Below are 18,719 nucleotides of genomic sequence, written 5' to 3'. Positions count from 1 at the left end.
GTATGCCGGAGTGTGACATAGGCACTTCTCTAAGTTTTCAGTTCCTTTATGGCTGTGTTACTTGTCGGATTTAAATTATGGAGTCCAATGTACCAAGTGTAATGGCTCCTCTTTTGGCTATTTTGATGCTATAGCCAAGTTTCATGTTTCATGGTGATAATCATGGTACTCCTGGTATACGTAGTGGATGACTTTTAGAAAGCTCATTGTGTTATCCCTCAAAGATTAAAGTATCTCAAGTGCGATTCTGACATGGCACTTAGGGAAGACCAGCACATACTGTATTCTACTGCAATGCTTCTGTAAGGATTGCCAAGACAAAAAGGAGACGTAGGTGTGGGTATAGTGTTAATGCTTATAAAGGAACGTTCCTTGATAAGGCCCATGTCGAACCGTGGAAACTGATTCTTTTTGTAAACCACTGACTTAGCAAACATTGGGGCCATGAAACAGTCATCAAAAGCCACCATATTTCTCCCAATACAAAAGCTGACAGGAGGGGTATCTGTTTTGAGGTAACAGAATGTTTTTTTTTTGGGGGGGGTAATCAAGAGGCTATTGGTGGTGATGGATTAATAGTGGAGATTGAAAAATCTCACTTTGGTAAGGCCAAGTACGACTGTGACGGCGTTTGAGTTTGATATGCGTGTTTGGGGGAATCAAACAAGTGTCAAAAAGTATTTTATTAATTCCTTACTTGAACCTTTACCTAGGAAAAGTGATGCTTCTACCCTTATTCCCCTGATACAAAAATATATTAAGGTAGATAGTATCATTATAAGTGACAAGTGGGGTGCGTGTAGCTCGTCACAAGAGTTGGGCTACGAGCACAGAACCATTAATCACTTGGAACACTTTGTCGACCCCTCAGACCAGGCACCCATTCTCAGAATATTGAACACCTATGGAGGAAAGTGAAGGAGTGGATTGAAAGGCCTGGTAATAATCAAAGTATTTCCGTCAGTATTTTCCAAGATTTTTATTCATTCATCATTACTCAAAAACCACTTTACTGCACCAATTCTTGATCATCTCTATTCGCCCACCTCTACCTTCCACAACAACGCCAGGTGGAAAGAGACCGTTATGACCCCCAACCTTCCACGTCTCAATCATAATACTGTATAAGGAATTATTTGTGATTTACTCTATGACAATGTAATGATTTATTTGTGATTCAATTTTGTTTGTGACCTGGGGTTTGCCCCCAGCTAGTTCTGTGACCTGGAAAAGGGAGTCCGGGGCTTGCCTCCTGGTTAGGTCTCTAACCTGGGAAAGTTTATGATTTGGGAAGGGGGGTTCCAGGGGCTTCCCCCCTGGCTAGGTCTGTGACCTGGAAATTACTAGGATAGGTTAGGTGAGTTATTAGGTTCTGTGCCCTTTTAGAAATCTCGAAAGTGTTTGATAATCATGTTTTGTCCTGTTTTTTGTACACCCAAAATCTCAGGTTCCCACCTGTGTCTGTCGGGAAGGGTGTTCATAACGGTAGAACTGCTTATTTGCAGTGAAAATAAAGGTCAAATTAATTGAAAGCACATCATTTACTGTAGTACAAGTTTTTTTCTCTTAGAAATGTATGTTGTCCCGTGTTTTTCCATAAATTTGTGATCTGGGAAGGGAAGTCCAGGGGCTTGCCCCCTGACTAGGTCTGTGAAGTGGGAATTACTAGGTTAGGTTTGGTGGGTTTGTTAGCATCTGTGCCCTTTTACAAATCTCGAAAGTGTTAGATAATCATGTTTTGTCTTGTTTTTGCACACCCAAAATCTCAGGTTCCCACCTCACCTGTGTGCGTCGGGACGGGTGTCCATAACTGTAGAACTGCTTATTTGCAGTAAAAATAAAGGTCAAATTAATTGAAATCACATCATTTACTGTAGTATAAGTCTTATTTTCTCTTAGAAATGTTGTCCCGTGTCTTTCCATAAATTTAACCACACAACTAAACGCAGGTACACATCTGATCATATTAACTATACAGTAGATATATATGAGTAGAAATATGCACTAATGAAGTTTCAAGTTCCCTAACCGTTTAATTATTTTTCAGATCCGTTTTGGACTATAAGTACTGCCAATAATAATGCTACTGGAAAGTGTTCAAGATAAACAAAGGATCCCAGTGACAAATCCCAGATAAGGTTAGTCTTGTTTGTCTAGTTTACTTTTATCATGAATTTGCACTTTCATAAGTGATCACACACACATATATATATATATATATATATATATATATATATATATATATATATATATATATATATATATATATATATATATATATTGTGTGTGTGTGTGAGTGTGTATGTATGTATGTAAGGGAGATTTTAATGGATTACATGACCCTGCGTACTTTTAATTGAATTTTCTATTCCAAGTTGAAGAGTAAAAGCACTATGCTTGTTCAGCAGGATTTACAAAGTTAGATAGTAGCCTACTTTGGGAGATTTTCATCGCCTTGCTTGTTTTTGTAGTCATGTTATTTATCTATTCTTTCTTTTATATATTTTCATTAGTTGCTTGCACTCAAAGGTCTGTCTGAGAAACCCTGCAGTTTTCAAGAATTATGTTGTGCCCATTTCCTATTGTTCTAAAGCCAATGAAAATTCCTAGCCTTAGTTATGGATTAGCTTAATAAGCGCCTTCTAAGATAGGGCCCCCTCAAAATCACTTGGTTTAAATCATGCTTTAAACATATGATTGCATTTTCTATTTTTGGTTGAGCTATCTTAAGTGTTATGTTAGTTGCATTACGCAAATAAGCAAGCTTTTCTCAAAACGGACTAAATCCTACTATTACTGTACCTCTCCACTCTGTTGTTTTGTTGGAAAGTATATTTAAGTACCCTACACTTTACTTGCCACAATTATTTGTTTGTTAATTTTTCTGTTTGTAATCACTTGCATATATAATGATTGATTCATTATTAGTTACACTGTTAAATATTAAGATATCCAGGTATGCCTCGCCCTATGTTAGTAATTGGGTCCAAGAGAGGTGCCTCAATTTGAAAAACGAATTAAGTTGAATTTACTTATCACTAGGCTAAACCACAAATAACCATTTTATTTATAAATGCAATTTGAATAATATATGATTCATAAAAGTCTATTTTAAGCTTACAAACCAATAAATTTTAGTTTTTAATGTAGTACATAATGTGAATGTTTACAATTTGGCATGTTAATATTGTGGGCTCTTTATTTGTGAATGTGGTTTGCTCTAAGATGGTATAAGATAAGGGTTAGATAATAAGTGAAGTTATTAAAATTATTTAGGGATAGTATGAAATAGTCTTAGTTGTTAAATTTGCCTATATTTACATTCAGTTTCTTTACATCATGTACGTAGATGGCTGTGGATCGTCCGCGTCAACAGATAATTCTGGCTGTTGTTGTTGGTCGATATACTTTTTAGTAAGAAACCGGTCAAGAGTTCATTACACTGCTCTCCTTTTCTTCGAGGATTACAAGATAGGGAGCAAAATTATATCAACAATACCCTGTTAATTTTATTTGAGCATAATCGTGGTAGTCATGACTTTGAAAAAAAGCTGAAAACAAAACCAAATTTTAAACAATCAGTAATAGCTGTTGTTATCATACATCTTGAATTGATAATAGAAAAGTACAAAAATTATTAAACGAAGTTCAGATAACAACGAAAATCAGGATTATTTTAGACATTTGTCCGTACATATACGTTATGTTGTTGGGTAAAGCTACAAATTTGCGGACAAAATCGAATGATGTGTTTCAAGTCAAGCCTACGGTTGAAAATATATTTAAGCAAAATAAAAGTTTATTTTGTGTGTAGGATTTAACTGACACTTCTTAAGAAAACAAAGATTTCTGTTAAATCTGTGTACAGAGAGAAAGAAAGAACGTATTCATATGGTGATTAATAATAATAGCTATAAACGAAATGTACTCTATTAATACTAGTGTATTCCATAAGAAATTGGTGCTAATGCAATTTTCAGTAGGAATTTATATTGAGTTAATTAATTATATAAACGATATTTTTTGTTATTCATATGTGCATATATTCTCGATAGTCTTGAGGTTGGCTGATCACAACTAAAAATAAAAAACTAATTGTTGATTGTTGAAATACACTTGAAATTGAGGTTTTCTGTGATACCTTCCCTTATTCAACATCCAGATATACAGAAGCTCTCTTCTACCACATGCTCCTCGCCCAGACCCTCTCACCCACACATGCCTAATCCAGAGAAACTTGCGTCACCTAGACACGCTTTTCACCCTAACACCTCACCCAGATGCTCAGCATCTAGAAGTATTGTTCCGCGCTATGTTGGAATGTGCGCCGATTCCGAATCGGGTTGCGCGATGTTAGAATTCTTACTTTGTGCGGCAAAGTTGGAATGCAGTGTTGGGTTCCCGCTGTGATTTTCAGGGCACTACCCAACCTAATACACCCACCTAACCTAACCTAGAGGCCCTGTACCCCTACCAAGGCCTACCGGGGCGGGGGCTCCGCCCTCCTGCTACCCCCTCTTAAGGCCACAGTGATTTTCAGGGCACTACCGAACCTAATGCACCCACTCAACCTAACCTAGGGGCACTGTACCCCTATCTAGCCCTACCGGGGGGGGGGGGGCGCCTCCGCCCCCCCTTAAGGCCACAGTGATTTTCGCGGCACTACCGACCCTAATACAACCACCTAACCTAGGGCCCTGTACCCCTACCTAGGCCTAGCCCCTACGACAACCCCCTTAATGCCACTACCTAACACATCCATCAAACCAAATGGTAATTGCAATTAACCACTACAATAACGCCTTGGAAACAAATTAAACACACATAATGACCTGACTTTACATAATTGCCTGATCACTGCATATACGACGAAGGGATCACCCCATAGAACCTAATACTGTTAACACACCTATTGCCATATAAGGAAAACGAGTTAGTCGGCGTATTTACGTGAATCTGTTTCACTCCACAGCAACCAAAATACGATTCCAACTTGGTCGCGCGATCTGGGAATCTTCACATTGTGCAGCCCCAAGTGAGAATATTCCAACACGGTGCAGATTCTGAGATGGGTCGCAACAGTATCACTAGTTAAGCAAATTGTTTAGATGTGTGTGCTTGAGGTGAACACAGGAATGCATGCTTGGGACTAACCTAACTAAACCTCTGGTGTGTGCTCAGGCCATCAGAGGTTTAGAACAGGTGGTTTACTCCACCCCAATGTTATGTACATCACTCTTAAGCGCTCATAAAAGTGCAAGTGTAAGTTCTCTTTGACAAGATACTCTAGCACCTGTGAGAGCTATGAGCATGCACTAATACATGCGCTCTGTTGCGCTACCACACGATTATGACTGGTAGGTCAAACCAGTAGACTTCAAGAGTTGTGACCATCAATGTAGAGTTACTCATGTGGGTGATCCATACATTTGATCCCATTATGGATCAAGATCTCCCAGAGTAGTTTTCTTTTGCCGATAATTGTCACTGATAGAATTTGGGTCACCCTCACGCTCTCCCTCTCTCTTCAGAATCAAAGAACTTTCAGCAGGGAGCGTTTTCAATCATCGTAGGAATAAAGAAATTATGTCCAGATCACCAGTCTCTCTACTTCAGAAGATAGGAGTTTTCTACTAGCCCCTCACACTCTCCCTAGAAATATTTTGTATAGACAGTACCTGTAAAAGATTCCTAAGGTTTCTGGAAGAATATGACTGGATCTATACTCAGTTTGTTTCTTTGGGAAAAATACAAATCACCCTGAAATTTGCAATACAGGTATTCCTTACACCCTATACGTGTGCATAATTATGATCATCATTCGATTTATACAAGGAAGAAGACAATAAACAAGGATATCAGGCATGCTGGTTTGTAGCACTTTACCTCCCAGAGGGGCAAACTTTTGTACGAGTATTGGTTCGTACATTAAGTTCCCTCTGTCTCAAGAACATAGTTAGTCATCTGGCTTTGAACACATGAAATAAGATGGGACTGCTGCCCTTCCATTTTTTTTCTACAAGTAGTCCTCTAAAGACTGATCATTAGGAGTTTTACATAAATCACCATATACACAGTTGTTAACTCCTTTTGATAGAAGTGCTGGAGATAAGCCTGGGGTCCAGGGCGAGGCCCTTGGTTGGGCAGTTTTCGCGGGCAAAGCTCTTTGTGCCGAAAACAATTTTTGTGCTTTTTGAAGGGCATTTTAAGGCTTTTGGTGGCTTTATTTTCCTAAAAATGCAATGCACCGCATGCAACGGATGAAATAAGGACATAAATCTACATAACCGGTTAAGGTGACAAAAAATTTTTATAGTCTGCAATAATTTCTTTTTTCATGCAATATGTCCTGTTTTTATCATAAGGACAGTGAGACGAGCTATCACCAACAACTGACGGTTTATTCAAACAGGTGCGAGAATATATTACAAGGCGCGGACGGAAATGTAGCACGCGCGCTGGTGTCAATCTGGCTAGAACCAACCGCCACAAAAAGTGTTTCTTCACACGTACAAATACTAGAAATACAAGTCAATGAAATAATGCAATGTAATGAGAAATACATGAAATCGTAGCTCTGAGTGAGTGGAACAAATATATACAATTAGCCACAGTGTGGTGAAAGGAGAATTCAAATGAAATGGAGAATTCGATGAGAATGCTGAACGACGGAGGGAGCGATGTCCTTACAAGTACTCCCCCCCCAAGACATCAGGCGGCGTAGAAGGCTGATAAGGTTAGTCTTCGTATCGTTTCGGGCGTCGAAGGGCTCCTCTAGTTTTTGAATGAAGGGGCGCGTTGGCGGTCGGCGTATGGATAGCTACCTCTCGCCGTCGTTTGTTGCTCTTCTTCTCATTGGGCGCCTTGTTTTGAGGTGGCACTCTGGATCTGCCAGGTCCCGCGGAGGCAGTGTCGCTTCCTTCGAGATACGCCTGTTTCACACGGTCTATTGAGACCCAGTCCTCTTGGCCATGCACGTCGAGAAGGAAGGCTTTCGTCGTTTTACTGATGACTCTGTAGAGGCCGCGATAGGGTCTGGTCAGCGGCTGTCGATGAGCGTCGACGCGGACGAAAACATATCCGCAGTCGTCCAGGTTCCTCGGCTTGAAATGCTTAGTTCTGTCCTGGTAAGTTTTAAGACATGGCCTAAACTTCCTGGCGATGTCCCTAAGGTGATCCAGCAGCATGTCGTCGGTTGATGTGGGAAAGAATTCGCCGGGAACTGTGAGCGCCTCTCCGTAAACCTTTTCAGCGGGCGATGGTTCGCCATCTGCGCGAGGGGCGGTGCGAAGGTCGAGAAGTACCCAAGGAAGGCGTGATTTCCAGTCCGCGTCGGTGCAGCTCGCCATCAGGGACGCCTTGAGGGCGCGAAGAGTTCGTTCGACCATGCCGTTTGCTGCGGGGTTGTATGCCGTGGTGCTGTGGAGCGTCGTTCCCATCAGGTTTGCCAGAGCGAGCCATATCTCTGACAGGAAAAGTGTCACCCATGGGTTTGCCGGCGAGATCCAGGACCTTCTGTGCCCTCGCTGAAACAGAGAGTGAGTAGATACCGATTAGTTTCGTTCTCAGGTCGTTGTAGGAAACTTGGCCAGCCTGGGCGTTGAGCCATGGGGAAATCTTGTCGAATACCTCCTCTGGGATGGAGGTGAGAACGATGTCGGTTTTGGCGCAGGAGTCGCTGAGCCTAGCGACTCTGAAGAGTACGTCTGCTCTCAGGAACCAGGAAGCGGTGTTGTGTTGAGAAAATGGCGGCAGTTTGACTTTGGGCGTGGAGGCGAGGCCGTTGGGCGTGCTGGGCGGGTTGAATCCGCCATTGTGGTCAGTCGACGAATCGGTGAAGAGGTGAGAAGTTGAAATGTCGGATAAGCTCATCCTACTGCCTTACAAACGCACCAAGGTGTGGGATAACCAAAGGCCGAAGCTCACGCCTAAGGTAACGGAGTAAAAGAAGGTAGCACGGCCGTAGTGAGTCCGTTAATGGCAAAGCCAAAACCGCTGATGCTACTTCAACTCTGGGGTCACCAGTTATAAGGACAGTGAGACGAGCTATCACCAACAACTGACGGTTTATTCAAACAGGTGCGAGAATATATTACAAGGCGCGGACGGAAATGTAGCATGCGCGCTGGCGCCAATCTGGCTACAACCAACCACCACAAAAAGTGTGTTTCTTCACACGTTCAAATACTCGAAATACAAGTCAATGAAATAATGCAATGTAATGAGAAATACATGAAATTGTAGCTCTGAGTGAGCGGAACAAATATATACAATTAGCCACAGTGTGGCGAAAGGAGAATTCGATGAGAATGCTGAACGACGGAGGGAGCGATGTCCTTACAGTAGGATAATTTGGAAAATATTTATCCAGTCAGGAAATGATTGTATTTTTTGGCACAGGAATGTTCATAATCTTTTTCACCATGTGCACATTGCAGATAAACAGTAAATCACATTTCAAAATTCCAATTCTTGGCTAGTTATAGTAAATGGAATATTCAACAAAAGATACACCACAACTGCTTAAGTGAGCCACTTGTCCCTTGTCTACATTGTCCTTTTGGTTAATCAAATCAAAGCAAATATTCTAAATTGCAACTGTCGCAGCTATGAAAACCGCACTTGCTGCTCAAGTTTGTTTACTTTGTTCCCAAATGTCCTGTCATCTGTTATCAATTATTTTTATTTTTATTTTATTTAAGGCTTGAGATTTTGGTGCTGCTCTTTAGTGCGTGACACAAGACTAAAATGCGTAAGTCTCAAGACAGATGCGTTACAGTTGACAGGTATCCTAATAAGTCACTCCCATTGTTTTCCTCTGCCAGTGGAAGAATTAGGGTTAGCCAGTCCTCCACCAAGAGCAAAGAAATCAACAAGGGTTTGAACTCTGTTTGCTCTGTTCGAACCAGGCAGACCCATTAGTATACGTATACTCAGCGTTACGAAACAGAGATTTTCTGCTCAAGTGCTCAGTATCCTTTATTGCATGGGCCATGGACTTGCTGGTCGTCTCATCAGTGGGGCATGAGGTGTAAGGAACCTGAACTCCCACTACTTACAAGGTCCGAGTTTAGGAATCCAGCCAGTTAGGACAGAAGCCTCCTTCCGCCTAAAGATGAGTCTCCTATGTAAAGGACGAGGTTTGTATTTGTGCCGGAACAAATGATGAATTTGGAAGTAATTCATACTTTTCCTAACTACACAAGCCTGAGTCCTTTTCTCATACTTTCCTGCCATCACCAACCCCTGAGAAAGTCCCGGCTGCAATTAAAGTTTACTACTTTGTGAATAAGCAGGGGAAACCCTCGGCAGTAACCATTGGACTACTACCTACACCTCGTTATAAAATTTGAACTGCCATGTTCCAGTTTTGCTGTTAGCATTCTCCTATGTGAAAGACTCTGGTTTGTATAGTTAGGAAAAATGCGAATTACTTCCAAATTTGTCATATTTTATCGATAAAATTATTGACAGTTGAAGTTTGCCTCATTTCGAGGATAGCCATGAAAATTGGAACGTTGGCTCGCCTGAGAAACTCGGCACAAAGTGAATTCGAGAAAAGTGACTGACGACTGTATCCATAACTTCTACCATTGCTCTCCTCATGGGAGATACAATGCTATACCAGAAACCTCCGTTCTTGAGTGACTTGTCCCATAGTAGGAAGAAACGTTGGTGCACACAACATTATGGAAATATCTGTGTACTCAGTGGAGGGTGTTTTAATACCTTTTACCTATGCTGTCTCATGTCAATAGGAATGAAGGCCAAGAGTTATCTCAAAGCTGGAAGAAACATCGGATAATGAGACATCGGAACATATGTTTTTTCACTTTATTACAAAAGGTTTGTGAATACACTTTGTACAGCAAGATACTCTTCAGATGATTACCATATTGTTCTCAGGAGTGCTCTAGTTATACAGTCACTCTTCTGAGCAAGTAATGCCTCGTTTCTCAGTCAATATGCTGAAACTACTACAGTTTTGTACCAACCGTGTGTCACACGATCGTACATAGTTCATTTTGTGTATATATTGCTTGTATCTTCGCTCTCCCCTCGCACTAAATAGAACCTGAAAAAACATGTCTATTTTTCTCAATGGTAACGGTGTTGATTTTGAACATGAAATTTCTTGTTGCCTTGAGCTTTTGTGTATAAAGGAGAGTGTTCTATAATAAACTCACTCAGTTGCTTCCAACCTTCTCTCGGCCCGTCACATTGGTGACCCCAGAGTGACTCGCTCCTCCCCCCACCCCTCACCTCTCACCTCTCACCATTACTATGATGCCATCAATGCATACCTTCTGCAGCAGTACTCGCTGTCGCCAGCCGCCCGTATCAGAGCTTTTTCAGCTCTCTCAACAACCGTTGGGGGACCAAAGGGCTTCGCTCACCCTCGGGAAAATGACCAGTATCACTCGCCTGCAACCTGCCGCAGACGGCTCTCCTCGTGAGGTGAACCTACTTCGTGCCCTTTGGGTAAGCCGTTTACCCGAACCTCTACGCGCTGCCATACCCGATGTCGATAGTAAACCCTTAAAGGACTTGATGACTAAAGCCGACGTCCTTATGGAGAGCTACTTCATGACCTTCAAAACCTCCATCAACGCCTCCACTCGTGACGAAGAGTACACCTATTCAACTTCAACCGAAGCTGACGTGAATGCCGTAGGACACACACGCCTATGAATGCTGTAGGACACGCCTATGAATGCCGTAGGACACACACACCTATGAATGCTGTAGGACACACACGTCTGTGAATGCCGTAGGCCTATGAATGCCGTAGGACACACACGCCTATGAATGTCATAGGACACACACGCCTATGAATGCCGTAGGACACACACGCCTACCTCGTGACGAGCTGGAGCGGCAATAAAGCCACCCATTATCCACTCTCGCTCGCGCCCCAACCAACGACTTCTACAGCCACTCACTTCCGCTAATCGTCGCAGGTTTTGCTACTACCACTCCAGATTCAGGGCTCCTTATTTAACATGTACAGTATGTCATTTTTAGGGGGGGAGCCATGTACCAACCGTGTGTCACACGATCGTACATAGTTCATTTTGTGTATATATTGCTTGTATCTTCGCTCTCCCCTCGCACTAAAAATAACCTGAAAAAACATGTCTGTTTTTTTCAATGGTAATGGTGTTGATTTTGAACATGAAATTTCCTGTTGCCTTGAACTTTTGTATATAGAGAAGAGTGTTCTATAATAAACTCACTCAGTTGCTTCCATCCTGTCTTTGAGTCGCCCAAAAATGGACATCTTCCACAAAAAATAAAAAAGGAAACATTGGATATAAAAATGTACATAATAAAATAAAATAATTTTACTCATCTCTTCTTATGACCTTTGTAATTATAATACAAACTATCCAAAGTGAAAAAAAAAATCATATCAATATCAGTATTACACCACCTCACCATTGGTAGCTCAACCGTGAGCTCGACACTCTCTCTCTCTCTCTCTCTCTCTCTCTCTCTCTCTCAGAGCTACATTACATAAAATACACTCAGTGCAGTAAAATATGTATTTAACTGTAAATACTAGTAAAGTAAACATTAAAATATCCTGCGGCAACTAAGTTTTTTAAACCAATTCTGATGCCATCCGTTTCTAAGTAATACTGAAATGTTTGTAAATTATTACTGTAATATACCGCTTAGTAAAGTATACAGTAAAAGAATTGTTTAGAATGTGATATGGTTTACTTTACTTTTCACACGAAAAGTCTATTTATCTCGGTAAAATATTGGATCTTTAAGACGCAAGCAGCTGATCCACATTAGAGTACACAAAACACACAATGCAGTCAAATTTATAATCTCCTACACCTATTGACGCAAAGGGCCTCGGTTAGATTTCGCCAGTCGTCTCTATCTTGATATTTTAATTCAATAATTCTCCATTCATCATCTCCTACTTCGTGCTTCATAGTCCTCAGCCATGTAGGCCTGGGTCTTCCAACTCTTCTAGTCAAATGTATAATGCAGAACAATTTACTGTAAATTCTAGGTAAGGTAAACGATGAAATACCCTATGGTAACTTTGTTTTTAAACCAATTCTGATGCGTTCCATTTCTGATGTCATATTTTACGGTACAATACTGGAATATTCGTTGTAAATTATTACTGTAATTTACTGTTGGGTAAAGTATGCAGTACAGCATGGTAAATTAATTTGATTTATAATATGAAATGGTTTACTTCACGATAAAACATCGGGTACCAGTACATCTACATACGCTGACTCTCTCTCTCTCTCTCTCTCTCTCTCTCTCTCTCTCTCTCTTGTACATCTACATCACATAAGGCCATAAAATATTGAGTACAGTGAATTGTAATGTAAATAACTGCTACACAGAAGGCTTATCAACATTTCATCAAACTTACCTTCACTCTATTCACCTATATTTTCCAACATGATCCTGTATTTTTTCAATACCCTTTTATACCATTTATTCAAACTTTCCAAATCTTTTCATGTTTTCTCCGTATACTACAAAAAAAATTCGACACCACGCAATGCCGTCCATTCTTTCCCCCATGACCAAACCTTCTAAAAATTTCTCTGATCCATTCTTTTTTCCAGAGTTTGCTCATTGACCCTTCAGACAATCCCACGAACCTAATCTCCACACTTTGCATACCTTGTTTCCTTTCTTGATTACACACACACACACACATATATATATATATATATATATGTATGTATATGTGCATATATATATACATATATATATATATATATATATGTATATATATATAATATATATATATATATATATATATGAAATACCATTGTCCTTTTTCTACTGGCAGTTGGTGGCTTCTTATGGTGTTAACATTCTTGTTCTTATTTCAAAAATAGTTTTCGGATGTGGTTGCTAGCCATATGACTCAGTCCTTTATGGCTGCAACCAATAGCAACCTCTAACAACAGTTACCTAGTACGCCTTTGGTTAATAAAACTACTTAGAGTGCTCGTAATACACTGGCTTGCTTTTCCCAATATATATATATATATATATATATATTATGTATATATATATATATATATATATGAGTGTGTATCTATCATCGTCATCTCCCGTAACTATTACAATAGAGTAACTGATTTAGTTTTTTTTTCAATGTAGATTGGACGAGAGGTGGTGATTCGTGCTTGAATATAATTCTCTAGTAGGTCTACTCGTTTTCACACTTCTCAAATACGTGAGTGTGAACTAGTCGTTAGACATGAAGGATCTTAAAACTGTCTTGCTTTTGTCTTGGGGAAATATTTGACAACGGGAGTCACAGTTATTATGAACTGACGAACAATTAATCGGACCGATTGCCTCCAGTAAGATAATGTTTGACGATGAATAAAGTATAAAGGGAAATATGAATGACGATACCCTTCTATAATTCTTAATTTTCTTACTCCGATGCGTTTTAGGTTGAAATATTTGTTGGTAAACATACTGGAAAACATAATTCTTACCATGAATTAAAGGGAATCAGATTCCAGGAAAATAAAGTTTACAGTTTTCATCCAAGGGAATTCAGTTTATTGTTGGAGCCATAGGTCTTAGGTAGGTAGCCTAAACTGATCAGAATTGTTTGAAAGTATATTTTCATTTGGCAGAATTCACATAACTTAATGCTACTGCATACGATTATCACACTAGAATTTTAGGACTACACCGGTGCGGGAGAAAATAAAGCCCATTAATACCTGTTCTAAATACCCTATTAACCAAATTTAAATTTTTCTTTTGTAAAGCCAGTTTTGATGGTAAGTATTATTTAGTGCCAATATTTCAGGTGGGTTAATTTATCCCCACGGCGTGATGGCTTATCTAGAAATCAACAACAAGGTTAATTTAAATATCTATTGAGAAATAAGAGCAGGATTCGTATGGTGTAATAGCTAATAAAGATTATGTAACTTTAAATGCGGGGTTTTCCCACAGTTGGTCAATATCTTGAATGAATAAACTAACGTTACATAGACAGCAGTCACCCACACTATGAAATCCTTGAATACAACTGAGTCTTCCCTTGTAGACTAAGAGTTGTAACTCCCTATATTTATAATGCCACTTATTACCTGTAGTTTTTCCTTTATTTTCAATATATGACTTCGATTCCACGTAGATAAATAAACTTTTTCCCACGAAAAAATAGAATGTTTCTGATTATGCAATGCATCTCAAGAGCAGTGAAGATTTGTCTTTGATATTTTAAGTTTAAATAGATGATCTAAAATGACGGTTTGTATTATGAGATTATCTTTAAATCCTAGAGTTTTCCCTCAAGTAAACGATTTGAGAATAATTAGTAATCGCTTCATAAAGACCGTTCATTTATCGGCATACTTGCTTATTGATTACTTGAGCTATTTGGCAACAAATTCAGTTCCAGAAGACGAACAGTCGGTCACATCAGTTAGAAAATGGAACCCGGGATCTATGGGTGGAAAGAGATTCATTGCCGTGTGGTTCCAGAATAGTCCAGGCATTTATTTTCATCACATCAGCGTTTACTGATAATGGAGACAGGCATAGGGGAGCCCCTCTCGGTGATAAGTTGTCTATTGCTAGAAGTGAAGACATTGATGGAAGGGATGGGTAATGTGTACATCGGGAATTAGTACTCTTAAGTCTAGGGGCACGATTGAAAGGAATTAAACATGGGCCTCTAGTTATTTCGTTTTTTTTTTTTCTTTCGCTGGAGATTATGGTCTGAATGTCATACAGGGAAGTTTTTTAATTATTTGAAGATTATTCTTTTTGTAGATTTGATATTAATATTTGAAATCTCTGTATGTTGATTTTACTATGAGGTAGATACTAAATAATTCACGATGAATTGTAAAATAGAAATATTTATTATTGTAATTCAGTGCTGTGACTGGACTATAGATCTAAATACAACTCCTCGTTGAAGGGCTGTTGTATTATTATAATTTTTTCGTCATTAAGATCGAATTAAGAATCATGAAATGTCATTCACCATCTCCAACTTTGGAGCATGGAGTGATTGATTCCATTTAAATGATACGCAAGGCTTAATTGTTGGTGTAGATGAAACATTTTCAGTGAAGGAAATCATATGTGCATGAATGATAAGGAAACTGGTATATTGTCAGAATATGTAGAAAGAAGTTATTAGCATTTGGGGACCACAAATCTCCGCCAAGGCTGAGCAATCCTTGCATTTCTTCCAAAAAGGTCCGTTGCCTAGGTTTGGATCTTCAAATTAAAGCGCTTGTTGCCACTCAAGTGGTTCACATTTTTAAGTAACCCTTCCAACCAACAAACAAACTAACCTAAAAAAAATTAAACCTCTGTTGGGGGTTTATTATTATTATTATTATTATTATTATTATTATTATTATTATTATTATTATTATTATTATTATTATTATTATTAAAGGGAAGAGATTAACCAGCCCAATGAGTCAAGCTTGACTCTTATAGAGCTGGCACGAGTAAATTCGGTAAGTAAAAATACTTATATTAAAGCTAATAATAAGATATAAAGTAAATATAGAGAAAATATAGGATAAGCATAGTTTTTAGATAAAAGCTAATAGGATTCAAAATAAATATTTAGGAATTATTGGTTGAAAATATAATCAATATAAAAGTCTGTAGTAAATAGAAATTTAAATCTTATTTATAGAACCTGTTTCTTAAAGTTAAAATCATAGAAGCTGAGAGGTAATAACGCAGTGTATATAGTCTCATATACCCTTAATATAAAAAATAACAGTAAATATAACCGCCTGCGAGACACTTTGCTCTTAAAATACATCTATATTTTTTATCGTCAAGTATAGCAATGCGTGACTATATTAACGATACTAACACTTTACAGCTCATTTCCTTTGGACGCACCTCAATTCTCTCTCTCTCTCTCTCTCTCTCTCTCTCTCTCTCTCCTCTCTCTCTCTCTCTCTCTCTCTCTCTCTCTCTCTCTCTCTCTCTCTCATTGATTTCATGATAGAATTCTTCAAGATATTTTTTCAAACACTATTTACACTAATAGGAATTATCATTAGTAGTTCTGTATTCAAATGTCCCTTTATATTGTTAACTACTAATAGTTTCTTAATTAGATATATACTGTATATATATATATATATATATATATATATATATATATATAATATATATATATAATATATATATAAGAGGTACGAGACTCATTTATTTACATATATATATATATATATATATATATATATATATATATATATATATATATATATATATACATACATACATACATATATATATATATATATATATATATATATATATATATATATATATATATATATATATATATATACACGCATTGTAATAATCATAATTGTTTTTTTGCATTTCCGAACACATTTAGTATGCACTTTTGACTATAAGCTTTGAATTTAGAGGTAAGCAAAAGAAAATAATCTGTCTTACCGTTTGTATTAACATCCGAACCTTCGTGCAGCAAGTTAGAGTGAGACTTAACTAAATAATTTTGTGCGAAAAAAGGATTCAAGGTGGCCTCAACTCATACATACAAATATCTGTGGATTTCCAATACGTTTTACTAAAGGTAGGTGCGTGTGTGTGTGTGTGTGTGTGGAGAGAGAGAGAGAGAGAGAGAGAGAGAGAGAGAGAGAGAGATTTTCCATTTTTTTTTTTTTAATAATTCAGATGAAAGGTATTTACTTCTGTTCTTTCCATAGAAAAGACAATGATTGTTAAACATTGCTATATTACGTAAATTACAGCAGCGTTTTGTAAAACACAATAATCGCTCTCTGACTATTGGTTACTGAATTTTAAAAACTTTATCGCATTATAAACCACCAGTCTCTTGAAAAAAAATTATTGCTATAGAAATTATTAATTTGGGAAATATAGAATTTTATTAAGAATGACAGGAACAGGAAAGTTTGAGAATGATCTATAATCAAATGATTTAATTCAGAATATTAAGAGGTCAGTGGTACCGTAGTTATGCAGCCTATCATTTTAGGGGGAAGTACATTCTTCCCGCATTGAAGACCTGCTGAGTTGTTTATTTTCTTAATGAGATGTAAATCATAATGGTTAGAATAGTTCTATTCTGCCCAGGATAATGCAAACCAGTAAAGTATAAATGCATTGCAACATTTGCAAGCCACCTTTAGCTAACGTGGTAATTATTTCTAATCCCATGAGTCCTTTTCTAGCGGGGATAAAATGCAGAATAAACAGAGATTAAAAGGTTTACGGCTGCTTACTTATTTTCGTTCTTTTGTATTCAAATGTCTGCACTCGAAAGTGATATATCACAACTTTATCCCTTATTATACTCGCAATAACCTGTCACCACGATGCCACGGAGCTATTATCATTGATAAATTAGCACCAAGTGGATCTTCCCCCTTTTTTTGTTTCGTAAAATATTGGGCGACTATTGTTATCATTTATGTTGTCGTGGTTACTAGCGTAGTTATTGTTATTGTGGATTTTATTACCTCTATTATTTGATTAATATTACTCTTATGTCACTAACAAAATTATCAACAACTGCGAACAATGTAATTATAGATATTACTGGTAGATTTTGCGGTCCATAATGATTTCATTATTTTCGTTTTTACAGACACTGGCAGGGCAATTGTTGTTGTTGTTGATGATGATAGTATTGTTATTGCTCATATATCAAATGTATATTACCACACGACATGGCGTGTTGCATTTTCTAGTTCTTATCAAGCCGGCTATGCAAGCTTCATGAGGTCCCTATATTCAGGAACGAGTTTCAGTCCATTTTTTCTCTTGATTGTTACTGGCGTGTATATCTGACAGGGGCTTGATATTAGCCCTTGAAATGTATATGAAGTGTTCATGCATTCTTTTGGGATTTTATTCTAACCATTTTAGCTAGAATTAAATGAGAGCTCAAATATTGTACAGTACGTATATATCGCTTAAATGTTTAATGCAGTGAATCTGTTCCGTTTTTTTTTTTTCTTTTTTTTTTTTAAATCGCATATATACTTAAAATTTATGTAAATTGGTCATTTCTTATTCTTGCATACTTTATTGGTATGTTAGGCAATTCTTTCGTCCTTTGTAATTTTATTTCGTAAAGTTAAGTCGTATTTTTCGCCCTAGGCGATAGGGGAACCCTATTCTCCGTTTTTTTTTTAATTTGATTTCATGATTTTAATGATTCCCCTGAACTGGAGTAAGATGAAACTAGCAATTCAATTCATCTACATATTTATCTACACTTGGATTTACTGAATATCTCTCTCTCTCTCTCTCTCTCTCTCTCCTCTCTCTCTCTCTCTCTCTCTCTCTCTCTCTCTCTCTCTCTCTCTCTCTCGTATGAGAGCTACCACACACACATACACACACGCACACACACACACATATATGTGTATATATATATATATATATATATATATATATATATATATATATATATATATATATATATATATATATTGAGTGGCAGCCTTCTCATACCCGTTTTCGTGATTTTGCATGGTAATCAATTGCAATACTGTAGATAATTTTTCATGAGTGTCCTGATTATCATAATTTCTTTAAATTTGGCTCTACTTAGCTTACTATACTGCCCCCAATCGTTCATTAGAATTAATATGGCCTTTTTCGGTGTGATTATAAAGAATCCTTTAAAAAAGTTATCAAGTTCTTTGTAG

At 37.9% G+C, this 18,719-nt stretch overlaps 1 long non-coding RNA gene across 1 annotated transcript in view; it reads left to right on the top strand.

Moving 5' to 3' along the window:
- Positions 1–2,047: 2,047 nt before the first annotated feature.
- LOC137632539 (uncharacterized) overlaps positions 2,048–18,719 on the top strand; it is a 288,390-nt gene continuing 271,718 nt past the window's right edge. The window contains exon 1 of the long non-coding RNA XR_011042057.1: positions 2,048–2,138. This is a non-coding gene — a long non-coding RNA (uncharacterized lncRNA). The remainder of the gene's footprint in view (positions 2,139–18,719) is intronic.

This window comes from Palaemon carinicauda, chromosome 41 (genome assembly GCF_036898095.1).
Source record: "Palaemon carinicauda isolate YSFRI2023 chromosome 41, ASM3689809v2, whole genome shotgun sequence".
NCBI lineage: Eukaryota > Metazoa > Arthropoda > Malacostraca > Decapoda > Palaemonidae > Palaemon > Palaemon carinicauda.
The sequence above is the reverse complement of the archived record's forward strand: the minus strand, read 5'-3'. Positions and strand labels throughout refer to the sequence as shown.